This window comes from Rana temporaria, chromosome 4 (assembly GCF_905171775.1).
Source record: "Rana temporaria chromosome 4, aRanTem1.1, whole genome shotgun sequence".
Lineage (NCBI taxonomy): Eukaryota > Metazoa > Chordata > Amphibia > Anura > Ranidae > Rana > Rana temporaria.
In genome coordinates, this window is record NC_053492.1 from 158,795,382 (window position 1) to 158,812,181 (window position 16,800).

Genomic DNA, 16,800 nt, shown 5'->3' on the forward strand with positions numbered 1-16,800 from the left:
TTTACACTTTCTTATGCTTTATATTGTTAAAGACTATTATTTATAAAATAACTAAAATGTATTCATACCCCTTGAAATGTTCCACATTTTGTCATGTTACAACCAAAAAAACTTACATTTTATTTTATTGGGATTTTATGTGATAGACCAACACAAAGTGGCACATAATTGTGAAGTGGAAGGAAAATGATAAATGGCTTTCAACATTTTTTACAAATAAATCTGTGAAAAGTGTGGCGTGCATTTGTATTCAGCCCCCCTGAGTCAATACTTTGTACAACAACCTTTCGCTGCAATTACAGATGCAAGTCTTTTTGGGTATGTTTCTACCAACTTCATCTAGAGAATTAACCATTTTTACCCATTCTTTTTTGCAAAATAAATCAAGCTCTGTGAGATTGGATGGAGAGCATCTGTGAACAACAATTTTCAAGTCTTGAAACAGATTCCCAAATGGATTGAGGTCTGGACTTTGACTGGGCCATTCTAACACATGAATATATCTAAACCATTCCATTGTAGCTCTGGCTGTATGTTTTAGAGTCATTGTCCTGCTGGAAGGTTTTCTTCTAAGATTGCTCTGTCTTTGGCTCCATCTATCTTCCCTTCAACTCTGACCAGCTTCCTAGTCCCTGCTGAAGAAAAGCATCCAGACAACATGATGTTGCCACCATCATGTTTCACGGTGGGGATAGCGTGTTCAGGGTGATGTGCGTTGTTGGTTCTCCCCCACACATAGCGTTTTGCTTTTAGGCCAAAAAGTACACTTTTGGTCTAATCTGACCAGAGCACCTTCTTTCACATGTTTGCTGTGTCCCCTACATGGTTTCTTGCAAACTGCAAATGGGACTTCTTATGGCTTTTTTGGCTCAGTTTTGTAGCAAGCAATATGCCTCCCAAAATTCCCCATAAGAGGGGTGGGAGCTCTGTGTCCCGTGATGTACTACAAGAAAAGGATTTTTCAGGTAAGCTGTTAATAAAAATCCCTTTTTCTTTATCGTACATCACGGGACACAGAGCAGCATAGCCATTACATATGGGATGTCCTCAAGCAATGCTTCATGAGGGGAGGGAGACAACCAGAAAAAACCAAACAGGAGGTGCCACCGGACAAGAGGAGATTAAACTGCGGCCCGGAGTACCGCCTGCCCAAAAGCTGAATCAGCGTTCCTCCTAACGTCCATTTGATAAAATTTTGCAAATGTGTGGACAGGTGACCAGGTTGCTGCCCTGCAGACCTGAGCCATAGAGACCTGGTGATACGCTGCCCAAGAGGCACTCATAGCCCTAGTGGAATGAGCCTTAACCGATAAGGGTGGACTCTTCCCCTTCAGGCCATAGGCCTGTATAATAGTCTGCCTAATCCACTTAGAAATAGTGGCTTTAGACGCTGCCTGGCCCTTCTTGGGCCCTTCCGGCAGAATGAATAAGACGTCCGTCTTACGAATCTGGGCTGTAGCTTCCAAGTAAATCTTTACAGCTCTAACTACATCCAAGGAATGCAGTAACCTCTCTTCCCTAGAAGAAGGCTTTGGAAAAAATGATGGAAGAATCACATCTTGATTAAGGTGAAAATTCGATACCACCTTAGGCAGGAAGGACGGAAGCGGCCGCAAAACGACCCTGTCCCTATGCAGCAATAAATAAGGTGCCTTACATGACAAGGCTGCTAACTCCGACACTCTTCTGGCGGATGCCATGGCCACCAGAAACACTAGTTTCCTAGTCAAAAGGACCAAATGGATCGCGGACAAGGGCTCAAAGGGCTGCCTTTGCAAGGCCGATAGAACCAAATTTAGATCCCAAGGATACAGGGGAGCTTTAATCGGGGGATTCACCCGAATAACACCTTGTAAAAAGGATTTCATTAAAGAATGGGCAGCCAAAGGTCTCTGGAAGAAGACCGACAAGGCAGACACCTGCCCCTTGATTGTGCTGACCGCCAAACCTTTTTCCACTCCCAACTGTAAAAACTCCAGGATTCTCCCAATGGTATATTTGCGGGGATCCCATTTCCTGGTTTCACACCAGGTAATATAGGCCTTCCACACCCTATAGTATATTAACCTGGAAACTGGTTTTCTTGCGCTTATAAGGGTGGAAACGACCTGCCCTGAAAGGCCTCTGTTTCTGAGAATCAGGGACTCAGCCGCCAGGCCGTTAAATTTAGGGCCTGTAAGGCAGGATGGTAGAATGGCCCTTGTGAGAGGAGGTCCGGACGTAGAGGGAGGACCCAAGGCTCCTCTACCGTCATCCTTTTTATCAAGGAGTACCAAGGTCTTCGGGGCCACGCTGGGGCCACTAGAATCGCTGGCTTGCGTTCCCTTTGAATTCTGTGAAGAAGACGGGGTAGCATCCGTATTGGAGGGAAGGCATAGATTAGCGCAAACTGATGCCAAGGGCACACCAAGGCATCCGTCCCGCAGGCCAATGGATCCCTCGTTCGAGAGACAAACTTTGCTATTTTGGCATTGAATCTGGACGCCATAACGTCCACCTCCGGAGTACCCCACTTCCGGCAGATGTCCTGGAACACTTCGGGATGGAGGGACCACTCCCCTGGGGACATCTGTTGGCGGCTGAGGAAGTCCGCTTGCCAATTGTCCACCCCGGGGATAAAGATAGCTGAGATGCAGGGGACATGGGCTTCTGCCCATGAAAAGATCCGATCTACCTCCCTCTGGGCTGCCTGACTCCTGGTGCCGCCCTGGTGGTTTATATAAGCTACGGCAGTGGCATTGTCGGATTGTACCCTTACTGGGGAGCCCTGCAGAATCTCCGTCCAGCCCAAAAGAGCCAACCGGGCTGCTCGGATCTCTAAGACATTTATGGGTAGGGCTGATTCTGCCCTTGACCATTTCCCCTGTAGGGTTAAATCGTCTAGGACTGCACCCCAGCCCGATAGGCTGGCATCCGTGGTTACTATCCTCCATGAGGGGGGATTGAACGATCTTCCTTTCAGAAGATTTTTTGTGACTAGCCACCAACACAGACTCTGCCTTACCGCATAGGGAAGAAAGAAGGGAAGATCCAAGGCCTGGAGTCTTTTGTCCCAGGCCGTGAGAATTGCTCTCTGTAGCCTCCGAGAATGGATCTGGGCATAGGGCACTGCCTCGAAGGTGGCCACTAGCTTTCCCAACAGGCGCATGCAGAGGCGTATAGATGGCCTTGTGCTGCTTAGGACTATCTGGATTAACTCCCTTATCGAGTCCACTCTGGACTGGGGCAGGAAGATCCGTTGTCGTCTTGTATCTAAAATCAGACCTAGATACTCCAACCTTCTTGTGGGCTGTAGGGCCGATTTGTCCCGGTTTAGAACCCAACCCAGGGACTCTAGGCAGTTTACTACTAGCAACACTGCCCGATTTAAGCCGGCCGCTGAGTGGTCGACTACCAGAAGATCGTCTAAGTAGGCCATGACCAGAATGCCCTGTTCCCTTAGGATGGCTAACACGGGGGCCAGGATTTTCGTAAAAACCCGAGGGGCCGTGGCTAGTCCGAACGGAAGAGCCACGAACTGATAATGCCGATAGTTTAGGGCAAAACGCAGAAACCTGTAATGGCCTGGGAAAATCGGAACGTGCAGGTACGCGTCCTTTATATCGATGGAGGCCAAGAACTCCCTTCCTTGAAGGGCGGCCACCACCGAACGAATGGACTCCATTCGAAAGGACCGGACTCTTAAAAAGCGGTTTAATGACTTTAGGTCCAGTATAGGCCTGACGTCGCCGTTTGGCTTCGGGACAATGAAGAGGTTTGAGTAAAACCCTTGTCCCTGCTCCCCTGCTGGTACTTCCATAATCACTCCTTGAGATAGGAGTCGCTCTAGGGCGGACAGAAGTGATGCCTGCTTTTGAGGGTCGCCTGGAAGTCTTGACGCTTGAAAGTGAGGAGGGGGGAACTCCCGAAACTCCAGCTTGTACCCCTGAGTCACTGAGGACAGAACCCATTGGTCGGTAACTTTGGCCCCCCACAACTCCGAGAAGAACCGGAGTCTTCCCCCCACCCGAGAGAGTGGGGGCGCCCCTTCACAAGGCTGCCTTAGGGGCAGCCTTAACCGGCTTACGGTTCCACGGTCTCTTGTTCCCTGCAGCTTGCCCCTGTGGCCTGTTTGCAGCTGCGCGTCCAGGAGGCCGTCGATACTGCCTAGAGAATGAGGGCCCTGGAACTGGAGAGGTTGGACGCTTAAAAGAGGGACCCCGGAACCTCTTCTTAACCGGCAAGAGGGTGCTCTTACCACTAGAGATCTTTTGAATATATTTGTCAAGATCTTCTCCAAACAATCTCTCTCCTTGAAAGGAGAATCCTGTAAGGAGCTTTTTGCAGGGGGTTTCTGCAGACCAGTTCTTTAACCAAAGTAGTCTTCTCATGTGAACCAAAAACAGGGATAGGCGGGACGCCTGTTGGATTGAATCCTTGATAGCGTCTACCGCGAAACATAAAGCTCTAGGTAGGTCGGCCAAGTCCTGAGCCTGTTGAGCCGGGAGGTCCTTTAGGACCTGTTTTGCTTGGTCCTTTAAAGCCTGGCAGACGCCAATGGCAGCTACGGCTGGCTGGACCACTGCCCCCGCTGTGGCAAAGGATGCCTTCAGTAAGGTCTCAAGCCTTTTATCCACAGGATCTTTGAACATGTGAATATTGTCCACTGGACACGTTAAAGCTTTATTGACACATGATATGGCTGCGTCAACAGTGGGGACAGCCCATTTTTTCGAAAACTCCTCCTCTAAAGGGTACATAACTGCGAACCTTTTAGGAGGCAAAAAAATCCTGTCTGGCTTAACCCAGTCCTGAAATATCAGGTCCTTTAACAAAGGATGAACCGGGAACACCAGGTTGGCTTGGGGCGCCTTTAGGGAGCCCAATGAGGACACAGCGGAAGCCAGAGGCTGAGGCAAAGGCATTTTAAAAGCTGACCGCACCATATCCGTTAAGGACTGAACCCACAGTTTTTCTGCGTGAGAAGCTGAAAAAGGTTCCTCTATAGTAGAATCCTCAGAACCTAAATGGTCCAGGTGATCCTCGGCCTGGTCTCCTGTATCTTCCAATTCCTCAGTGGAAAGGACATCTTCCTCAGGAGATTCAAACCTGGGAGATGGGGACCTAGCCCGCTTCTTCCCAGATAAAGAGGCCGTAATAAAAGCGGCCATCCTTTTTTCAAATCCACCCAAGGTGGAGGCTAACATCTCTTCCGTGACATAGGAAGGAGTTGGTTGAATAGGGCCAGCCGTAGCACCTAGCAACCCCAATGGCTCACCCAGGGCAGCAACCTCCGGATCCTCCGGGGAGGTAGGGGCAGCTGGATTTTGGGAAATATCCTCCGAGCCCGATGGGGAACCCTTTGGCTTTTTAACACCTTTAGCATTTTTAGCGTTCCCTGCACCCTTAGGAGCCATAATAAACAAATCTGAGATACTCCGCTAATATACAACTAACTGTAATAGCTGGAGAAAAAAACACACATTTAAATAAATGAGGAAAAAAATTAGGCTAGGGTAATGTTAGACAGAAACTAAACTCCCCAAAACCTAACAAGAGATAACAATATTGTGCCCCAAGGGCTTAATCACATCCTAATATTGCTTCCCTTAATGCTGGGCTAGGAGAGCACCTAATAATACAAGTACTCTGACTGCTGCTTAGTACACCGGCTTTCTAGAGAAAATATGAGCTTAAACAGCTCTTTAGTGAGGTGTGTACAAAAAAACGGCCACTAGGTGTCACTGTGTCAGCATAACATAGGCAAACCTATCCTGCTCAGCTCAGCATCGCTGCTCCGTGTCCCTTCACAGCCTTCAGCAGACTGACAGGCTAAATAGAGTTTTTCCCCCTCTGATGTACAGAGGGGAGGGGACTCCCCGGGCGTCCCCCGCCCCCTCCACGCAGCGTTGGCGTGCCCGCCGTCTATAACAGTGCGCGCGCACGCGCGCGCTCCCGACGCCGCTCTGAAGGAAGCAGGAAGCCATGTGGGGAGAGGAGCCCAGGAGCTGCTGGAAGCCACACACAGATACCAGGAAGTAAGTACTTTAAACCTGACATGCCCCTTTTTACATCTCATGGAGCCAAACACCTTTTTGTAGCAGCAGCAGCAGTCTATTAGCCCAGCCAGAGGAACAGTATATCTGGGTGTCTGAGCCATCCAGTCATGCAGACTTTGTGGTTTCTCTTTTAGCCCATGCACAGAGGCATAGAAAAGGCTTTACCCCAGAGTCCCCTGTGGGGGGCCCACTGACAAACCAAGTTCCGTAGGCCCCCCGCTTACCTTTCCACGCCGCAGGGTATTGCTCACGCAAGAGGCCCAATCTTCCCCCTTCACCGTGGGTATGGTCATAGACCTTCAGGGACCGGGGTCCAAGTCAGGAACACCACACACCTGGACCTATACAGCACTACTGGCAGCAGGTATCCATAGGTTAAAAAACCCAGTCCTGGAACCCAGAGTCCAGCCCTCCAAGGAGAGGCATTATAGGCAAAACCCCATCCACGAATTGGGGCCCGGGTACCGTCCACTTTGGCTATGAAGCACCTTGGACGGATCCGGTCGGCTGGCCCTGGTCCCAAGGACAAACTGCAGGCACAACCTTCAACGTGCACCAACACCTAAGACACTGGCGAAAAAACTGAGGTACTCCCACTATGGGTGGGGGTTATATAGGGAGGGAACTTCCTGTCGGAGAGTGCCAGTGTCCATCACCTGAAGGTACACTATATAACCCATATGTAATGGCTATGCTGCTCTGTGTCCCGTGATGTACGATAAAGAAAACTTTCCACAGCCCCCTGCCTATAACACACAGGCACAGTTTACTCTCTATTTTCAGGGTAAAAAAGTGAGTGTTATACGCCAATACAGTAATTAATTAGGTGACTTATGAAGGCAATTGGTTCCACTAGATTTTAGTTAGGGAGATCAGGGTAAAGGGGGCTGAATACAAATGCAACCCACACCTTTCTGATATTTATTTGTAAAAAAACTTTGAAAACCATTTATCATTGTCCTTCTACTTCACAATTATGTGCCACTTTGTGTTGGTCTATCACATAAAAACCCAATAAAATAAATGTAAGTTTTTGGTTGTAACATGACAAAATGTGGGAAACTTCAAGGGGTATGAATACTTTTTCAAGGCACTGTATGTTTCATGCATGCATGGTACACTTATTTCCTCTTATCTAGAATGTATTTATTATAAATGATATTTTAATGAACAGCTGCTTTGTTTTAATAAACATACCAGAGAGAATTTGTGGTTTTAATAAAATTTGAAAATTTGAAATTAAAGCCCAATGCCAGGCTTAACAGAATCTTAACCCCCTCCCCCAATGTATATACATTCCTGTTTTCCAGGTGTCTTTGGCCTGGTGACGTCACAGGTCCTCGTTACCCCTTTCTTCCTCCAGCTGTGGGTGGATTCTAGGGGTGTACTCAGTGCCAGTGGGTTAGTCATTATTGGCTGTGTGTTGTTATTTTGAGGGGACAGCAAATTTACACGGTTATACAAGCTGTACACTCACCACACAAAGTGTAATTTCTTCAGTGTTGTTACGTGAAAAGATATAATAAAATATTTACAAAAATGTGAGGGGTGCACTCACTTTTGTGAGATATTGTAAATATAACAAATGTTCATATAGGTGCTGGAACAGTCAAATTATATCGTACTGGGGGGGGGGGGGGTCAAAGCTAGTTTTGAAAGGGGCCTTAACTGGTAAAGGTGTTTTTTTATCCTTCCATATTGGGATATCAGTCTACAAGGGTTCATACGAGTTCTGTCAACTAGAAATGCCTGTGACTACTTGTGGGCACGGGGCACTTGCCCGATTTAGCAGAAAAAGGGCCCCAATAAATAAATGTCACCTTCTAGATATGGATAGCTGTATTCCCCTTCCTCCACGACAACCAATATTGCTCATTCTTTCTTTCCAACAACAATAGAACTAACTTGGCTTTCTCTGCCCCTAAAACTTCACTATTACTGCATCTATCATAGGACAAGCTTACTTTCTGAACTACCATATTTTGATTTTAAAAACAGCAAAATAAATAAAACTATATAAAAGAGAGAATATTTAATCATGGGGTTTACATTATAACCTAGCTCACATTCTCTCACATACTGCATATCAATGCAAACAATTCTTGACTTTGTCTAAGAAGATGTATTACGGCAGTCATATCAAGGCATAAACAAGCAGTGCAGTGGCTAACAAATGAGCAACAAGGAGAGCAGAAAGAAATGGTGTTTGAGATCTCTCAGACCCCTTTCACACTGGGGCGGTTTGCAGGCGCTATTGTGCTAAAAATAGCGCCTGCAAACCGACCCTAAACAGCGGCTGCTGTTTCTCCAGTGTGAAAGCCCTGGGGCTTTCACACTGGAGTGGTGCGCTAGCAGGACTGCTCCAAAAGTCCTGCTAGCAGCATCTTTGGAGCGGTGAGAGGAGCTGTGTGTTTGCCTGCTCCTCCCCATTGAAAGCAATGGAAAACCGCATTGCAGAGGCGCATTGCCGGCGGTATAAACCCTTTTTCGACCGCTAGCAGGGGTTAAAACCGCACCGCTAGTGCCCGAATACCGCCACAATTCCGACGGTATAGCGCCGCTATACCGCCATCACACCTCCGGCCCCAGTGTGAAAGGAGCCTCAATGTACTAGAAAATCTCTGTGGTTGATTTAGGATTACCCTCCTCTCACACACAGTAAATGGTACAACTGCTAACTACTGATCTGCTAACTACTGATCCTATTTGTGAATACATTGTCATGTCAGAGTCAAAAATGACTCCGAAGCTTTTGACTTTGGTGCTTGAAATGATGGTTTGTCCCAAGATGGGCAGTGGTGTCCATGTCGTCCTGGCAAGTCTCTTTCGGTTTGCATGGAGTAGGAGTTCTGTTTTTGATCCATTGAGTTTGAGGTGACTCTCTGTCATCCAGTTGTCTGAGTGAGGCATTGTTCTAATACGGTGTATTGGTCCTTTTTGTTGCTGATACAAAAATAAAGTTGAGTGTCGTCCGCATAGGAGTGATAGAGTAGGTCTTGGTTACTGATAATTTTTAGGAGTCGACGGAGGTAAATGTTGAATAGTACGGGCGATAGGGGTGATCCTTGGGGGACTCCGCATGACACGATACGTGTTTCAGACGTGAAAGATCCTAGGTTCACTTTCTGAGATTGTTTTTTCAGGAATGATGAAAACCAGGGTAAATCCGAGTCTGCAACTCTAGCTACTTCTGCGAGGCGAGTCAGCAACAATTTGTGGTCTACTGTGTCAAAGGCAGCACTAAAATCCAGAAGTATCAGAAGACAATATTCTTTCAGCAGTTTTGTGGGAATGATGTCATTATGGGATGTACTGTCTCGTAGGCTACCGATTATGGGCCAGATCCACAAAGAAGTTACACTGGCGTATCTATTGATACGCCGCGTAACTTCTAGGATGCTCCGGCGTATCTTTTTTCTGTATTCAGAAAACAAGATACGCCAGAATTTTGCTAAGATACCAGCGTAAGTCGCCTACGCAGTCGTATCTTAACTGCATATTTACACTGGCTGCTAGGGGCGTGTACGCTGATTTACGCCTAGAATATGTAAATCAGCTAGATACGCCAATTCACGAACGTACGCCCGGCCGTCGCAGTACAGATACGCCGTTTACGTTAGGCTTTTTCCGGCGTAAAGTTACCCCTGCTATATGAGGCGCAGCCAATGTTAAGTATGGACGTCGGGCCAGCGTCAAATTTTCCGTTGATTACATCGTTTACGTAATTCGTTCGCGAATAGGGCTGTGCGTCATTTACGTTTACGTCGAAAGCATTGGCTTTTTGCGGGTTAATTTGGAGCATGCGCACTGGGATACTTTCACGGACGGCGCATGCGCCGTTCGTCAAAAGCGTCATTTACGTGGGGTCACAGTACATTACCATAAAACACGCCCACATGTTCCATATTTGAATTAGGCGGGCTTACGCCGGCCTATTTACGCTACGCCGCCGCAACTTTGCTTTGAGAATACTGCACTTGCCTGTCAAAGTAGCGGCGGCGTAGCGTAACTACGATACGCTATGCCTGCTTGAAATTACGTTGTTCTACGTGGATCTGGCCCTATATTTTTAGTGGTATCGATGGAAATTGGCTCCAATGTAAATTTGGTTGATTGAAGGGTGTTTGTATTAATATTTTCTTTTTGATTTGTAGGGGTGAGGATTGTGGTTTTTTTTGCTGAATTGTTTCACGAATGTTTTCAATTTTGTTAATGAAAAAATCCGATAATTTATTGCAAAAATCTTGTGTTTCATATTTTGGGGCCTCTAGGCAGGCTCGATTCATAGTCTGAGCGACTAGGTTGAAGAGCTCTCGGGGACGGTTCCGGGCTTTTGCGAGTATGTTTGAAAAATGCTCTTTTTTTGCTTTGAAGATTTCCTTGTGATATTTTTTAGTGATTATTTGTAATTTGTGCGATTTTCCTTTGTAGAGTTTCTTCTAAAGACGCCTTCCGCTCTCCTGCGTTCTTGCTTCAATGACGTGAGAGTGTCATTGAACCAGCCGGAGTTATTTTTACGGATGAGCGCTCTGCGGGCGATTATGTCTGCGGACTGTAGTAAAGCTTTCTTGATGGAGTTGAGAATTTACACTGCTGATGGAGTTTGTTTTATTGTTGTTTGTACCTATCATTTACTACAAATCAGAGGAAATGTATAACGTTTTTGTAAATGTTTGCTTTATTATGTTCCTTTACTATGTTTACATTTTTTTGTAAATAAGAACTATTGCATATGAATATATCATATTTTCAAATCCCACCAGCAAGTGGAGCTCTGGGCTCCTTTTCAAATCAACCCTTTTAGGTTCCAACTAATGTGCATTAGTCATTTAAAAAGACAAACCCCAGTTACTGCATATTAAAGTGGCCCTAAATGCAAAAGGTAAAAATGTTATAGGGAATATCTAGCATGGAAAATTATACCCAAGCAGTACCTCAAAAAAATGTACCTTTTGTCTTGACTTCCTAAAATATAGTAGAGACTCTTACTTTAGTCTCACTGCTGTATATTTGCAATGTGAGATCACCTAAGGCAGTGGTCATCAACCCTGTCCTCAGGGCCCACTAACAGGCCAGGTTTTACGTCTTATCTTAGGGAGATGCAGGCTAGAATACTGCAATCACTGAGCAGCAAATGAGAACACCTGCGATGTATTTCAGTTATCTTGCAAACTTGGCCTGAGGACAGGGTTGATGACCACTGACCTAATGCACTGTTGCCTCAGACTACTAATCTCATAATGTTTGGATTGAGGTTTGGTGATGTACGGTTTGTACTGGGCTGCTCATTATTCTTGCTAGAGAGAAGGCTGTAACCTGAGGATCTGCTGTGTAAGCATCTCCCTGCATCTACTTCAATTATTCTGCGCATTTGTGGTCCCTTACGTCTTCTGCTGATTCCTGATCATTCCTCCACCAGATATCAGATCACCAGTGACACCGTGCAGAACACGTCCTGGTAAGTCAGTAATAGTGAGAAATTGAGTTGCAGACTGTCTATATGCTAGTTATTTGCCCACTGATTAGCTTTTGTATATACAGCTTCCACAGTTCAAGTCTTCTTTACCACTACAACATTGTACATTCTATTTAAAGCAGACCTACATTGCATCTGAGCGCCACATATCAAAAATGCTATTTCATTCATTTTTAATATTCAAAGCAAACACGTCTATCTATTCATGTCTCCACGCTTTATTTTGTTGAGAAATCACTTTGAGAAACACCCCTAGCATTTCCGGCTGTGGCCATCTTAACCACTTCCGGACCACCGCATGTACATTTACGTCGGCAGAATGGCACGGACAGGCACATTGGCGTACCTGTACGTCCCTGCCTAGACGTGGGTCGGGGGGCCGATCGGGACCCCCCCCGTACATGCGGCGGTTCCCGTGGCTGTCCGAGCGATCCGGGATGAGGGGGCGGCTGTTCGTTTTTGTCCGCCCGCTCCGGATCGCTCTCAGCCAATCCGCGCACTCCCCCTGCGTGTCACTTCCTCCTCCTGTGTAAACACAGGAGGAGGGAAGTGATGTGATCTCTCCTCTCGGCGGTATTTTCAACCGCCGCTGAGGAGAGATCACATCACACAGTGAGTCTGCACAACACTACACTGACACCAGTACACGCAGGCACATTTAACCCCTTGCGATCACTCCCACCCCCCTGTCACAGTGTCACTGAATGCAGTGATCATATATGTACTGATCACTGCATTTAGTGTCAGTGTGACAGGCAGTTAGTGTTAGGTCCAGGGTAGCCCCCGTACCCCCCCTAATAAAGTTTTAACCCCTTGATCACCGCCATAGTTAACCCTTTCACTCCCTATTGCCAGTGTCCCTAAGTGATCATTTTTCTGATCGCTGTATTAGTGTCGCTGTTCCCGCTAGGTAGCTATTTTTTTTTTTATTGCGATTTTTTTTTTTAACCCTTTCACGCCGAGCGTACGCATATATGCGTCCTCGGCTTTCAGGGGTTGTACCGGGATGATGCCTGCAGCCGCAGGCATCATCCCGGTACCGTTGTTTAGAGCGGGCGATCGGCTTTCCAAACATAACAACCGATGCGGCTAAAAGCCGCTCGGTTGTTATGCCGGAGGAGCGGGAGGGGACATCCCCCCCCTCCCGCCGCCTCTCGCCGCTCTGACCGGGCCTCCCGTCCCACCGGGAGACCCGATCCACGATCCGGCGCCTCCAGCGTCTCGGCGCGCTCTGAAACAAAGCCGTAAACGGCTTTGATTCAGTGTGCGCATTGAAACCACGGAAGCGGCGTCATGACGTCACTTCCGGGTTTCTCGGCTGCCAATGGCGCCGGATTTAAAAAAGTACACAGTATTCAGAATCGCCGTTTTCGGCGATCTGAATACTTTGAAGTGCAAAGGAGGGCTCGGAGGTCTTTTAGACCCCGATCCCTCCATAAAGAGTACCTGTCACAACCTATTGCTGTCACAAGGGATGTTTACATTCCTTGTGACAGCAATAAAAGTGATCAAAATGTAAAAAAAAAAAAAAAAAAAATGTAATATTAGAAAAAATAAATAAATAAATAAGAAAACAAAAAAAAAATTTTTTTAAAGCGCCCCCCTCCCCGCGAGCTTGCGCAGCAAAGAAAGCGCATACGGAAGTCGCGCCCGCATATGAAAACGGTGTTCAAATAACACATGTGAGGTATCGCCGCGATCGTAAGAGCGAGAGCAATAATTATAGCACTAGGCCTACTCTGTAACTCTAACCTGGTAACCGTAAAAAAAGTTTAAAGCGTCGCCTATGGAGATTTTTAGTTACCGTAGTTTGTCGCCATTCCACGAGTGCGTGCAATTATAAAGCGTGTCATGCTTGGTATCTATTTACTCGGCATAACATCATCTTTCACATTATGCAAAAAAATTGGGCTAATTTTACTTTTTCATTTTTTTAAAATTCATGAAAGTAAATTTTTCCCAAAAAGTTGTGTTTAAAACACCGCCGCACAAATACCGTATGACATAAAATATTGCAACAATCGCCATTTTATTCTCTAGATTCTCTGCTAAAAATATATATATAATGTTTGGGGGTTCTAAGTAATTTTCTAGCCAAAAATATGGATTTTAACTTGTAAACACCAAATGTCATACATAGGCATAGGCATGAAAGGGTTAATAAAGACATGTGGCTGAATAAATTTTGGCCTAAATGTTTGATTAAAAATGTATTTTATTTTATTTTCCTTATAACAAAAAGTAAAAAATATTGGTTTTTTTTTTTCAAAAATTTCGCTCTATTTTTGTATATAGCGCAAAAAAAAAAAAATCGCAGAGGCGATCAAATACCACCAAAAGAAAGCTCTATTTGTGGGAAGAAAAGGACGCAAATTTTGTTTGGGAGCCACGTCGCACAATTGTCTGTTAAAGCGACGCAGTGACAAATTGTAAAAACCCCTTGGGTCATTTAGCAGCATATTGGTCCGGTCCTTAAGTGGTTTAGTAAAAGGTAGATGATTTATCTAGCATTTACTTCCTGGAATCAAGCTGCCCTTATCTCAGCCATGCAGGAAGGAGGCTGTGCTTAGCTGAGAAAACCCCTCCTCCCCTCCTGAAGACTTCTAGAATGTATGACATAATTTTCCTAGGTATAAGAACCAGTAAATAACTGAAGAAACGTAAAAAGAAAAGTTTAAAAACAAATAAATATACCTTTCCCATCTACAGGGGGTCCCCGACTTACGAAAAAGTTGGGGACTTTCCTGTTTGTAATCAGGAAATGTTAGTAAGTAGGGCCGCGCATGTGCAGAACGGCAATTCCAGACATTTCTGATGTTCCGTCGAATGCCGTTCTGCACATGCGTGGCCAATTACGGAAATTTCTCGATGTTTTCCAAAACTCCGTCTGGCCTGCGCATGCGCAGAACGGCAGATGGTTCGCGCAGAATGGCCCCGCAGCATCACGTTCATAAGTAGGAGTAGTTCGTAAGTCGGGCGTTGGTAAGTCGGGGACCCCCTGTATTTACTAATGCCAGCAGCATAAGGATTTAAAATAGTCAATGTTGACTGAGAGTTCCACTTTAATTTCCCTACATTGTATATTAGCATTTTACAACAATTTCACATAAACTGTACATGAATCAATCATTTCCTGTGCAATTCATATTCATTTAAATCTCCCTCTGCACTGCAAGCATTAAATGCTAATTTTTATATGTAGGAACAATAAAAAAAAGTTTCACTGAAACTTATCCTTTACCCTCCCCCAGTCAGCGCTCTACTCTTTCCTACCATGCTTTAAGTTGTGGGTGGGCTCTTGGCATCCTCACTTACAATGCAGGACTTCTGGACCTGCATTATATGTGATAATGTCAGAGTGTGACCAATGACAAAACACAGAAGAAAACAGCTTAGGGGGACAAGTCACAGAGGAGAAGCTTGCAGGAGCGTTAAGGCAAGTAAAACTCCTTTTTACTATTCCCCTAGACAAAAACGTGCTTTTAACCTTTGCACGACCTTTTAACCTTTCCCACTCTACAAGACTCTGGGCCGGCCGCACCTGGAGTATGCCGTCCAGTTCTGTTCACTAGTCCTGAGGAGGGATGTGCTGGAACTGGAGAGAGTCCAGAGAAGGGCAACAAAGCTAATTAAGAGACTGGGGGGTCTCAGCTATGGGGAAAGACTACAAGCATTGAACTTATTCTCTCTGGAGAAGAGACACTTGAGAGGGGATATGATATCAATGTACAAATACCGTACTGATGACTCTAGCATAGGGAAAAAAACTATTCTGTGAAAGGGAATTTAAAGAGACACGCGGCCATTCTCTAAAGCTGGAAGAGAAGCAGATTAAACTTAAACCTTGTAGAGCAGTGGTTCTCAACCTTCTAGTGCCGTGACCCCTTGATAAAATTTCCCAAGCTGTGGGGACCCCTAACAGTAAAATTATTTCGTAGAGTGGGTTTTTGGCACCAAAGGCAAGACAAGTAATTTGAGTCTCTTCCACTCATACGGTATTAAATCCCATTATGCTACATTTTAGGATGTACCACTTTTTCACTTTGTTCTCCTTTCTTTCCCTTTTATCTCTCTATCCTAATTAAAAAAAAAAATTCCCCATCACTCTCTCTAGCCGTCTTTCTTGTTGATTAATAGCAACTATAATCACAGGTAGTGTTACTCACTGTATCTCTGACTTTGTGGTGTCTCGCAGCAGTGACACCTATGCCGAAATCAGGAGATGGGGTCTCCTCCAGCCCCTCCCACTTCATACTTTACCAGTCAGCTGACCTCTAGTCTCTACCCCCCAGCCATGCCATGAACTGAGTGGGTGGCTGTGAAGAGGCTGAGTGGGCGGTCGCAGGCTCCAGGGACAGCCCTGCTGGGCGGCAGCAAAAAGACTAGGAGAGCGTGCGGGCTTCAGGAACAGCCCAGGATTCGGTGACCCCTGGCAAATCGTCTGTGACGAGATCCTTTCTCGCCCAGGTCCTGCTCTCCCGACACTCCTCTGCTACCAGTGAGTCAGCTTGCAGATTGCAGCGTCTGATGGTCCAGTCATCCAAGGTTCCGGGATCCGAATTACAGCTATGTGCCATTCGGACCCATTGAGAACAAACACCAGGCAGGCTGTATGTAAGTTCCAACAGGACTCTTTATTTTCAATTACACAGCACACTTTTATACAGAATTTGGAACATCCCACTCCCAACAACCGCTTTCCTATTGGTCAATTGTAAAGTATATGCAGTCTTCACTCAGGTCCCCCTTGACCATGCAAATGGGGACTTGAAATTGTCAACAGGGATTGGTCCAATAGCTTGGATAGAAAGACTTGTGTATTGAGACAGAAGCCCCAGGGGGTAATCAATGTACACAATAACCCGGTCTACTTAATTACTACCTCTGAGAGGTTACATTGCTTTAGACAATAGAATGCTAATTCAATACAGCTGACAGGAGGCTTCTGACCTTTAGAACAATAAACACATACATCTTCACACATACATTCTAGATTCAATTAACCTTCAATCCATAGTTTTTTAGCCAGACGGAGTGTCTCCGACACCCGCTCTTAGCCTGCAGAGCACAATAAAAGGTATTTCTCTAGCTGGTTCCACTTAGCATTTCAATAGCCGGTGTCCTTGCATTGAATGTCCCTCTCCTGTGTAACAGATGTCAAGTAGAAACACTTTAATATCTTAAGATCCATGACATTACTTCCCCTGGGAAACAGTCCAACAGCCGCAGTGGGACCCAAACGGGTCAACTCGAGGATGTTGGAAAAGTAGTCTTAAGGTTCCAGGA

General features: G+C 45.9%; 1 protein-coding gene across 2 annotated transcripts in view; it reads right to left on the reverse strand.

The window, feature by feature from the left end:
- The window catches only part of IFT80 (intraflagellar transport 80), a 225,091-nt gene that overhangs the window by 13,095 nt on the left and 195,196 nt on the right, over positions 1-16,800 (reverse strand). The window lies entirely within an intron of this gene.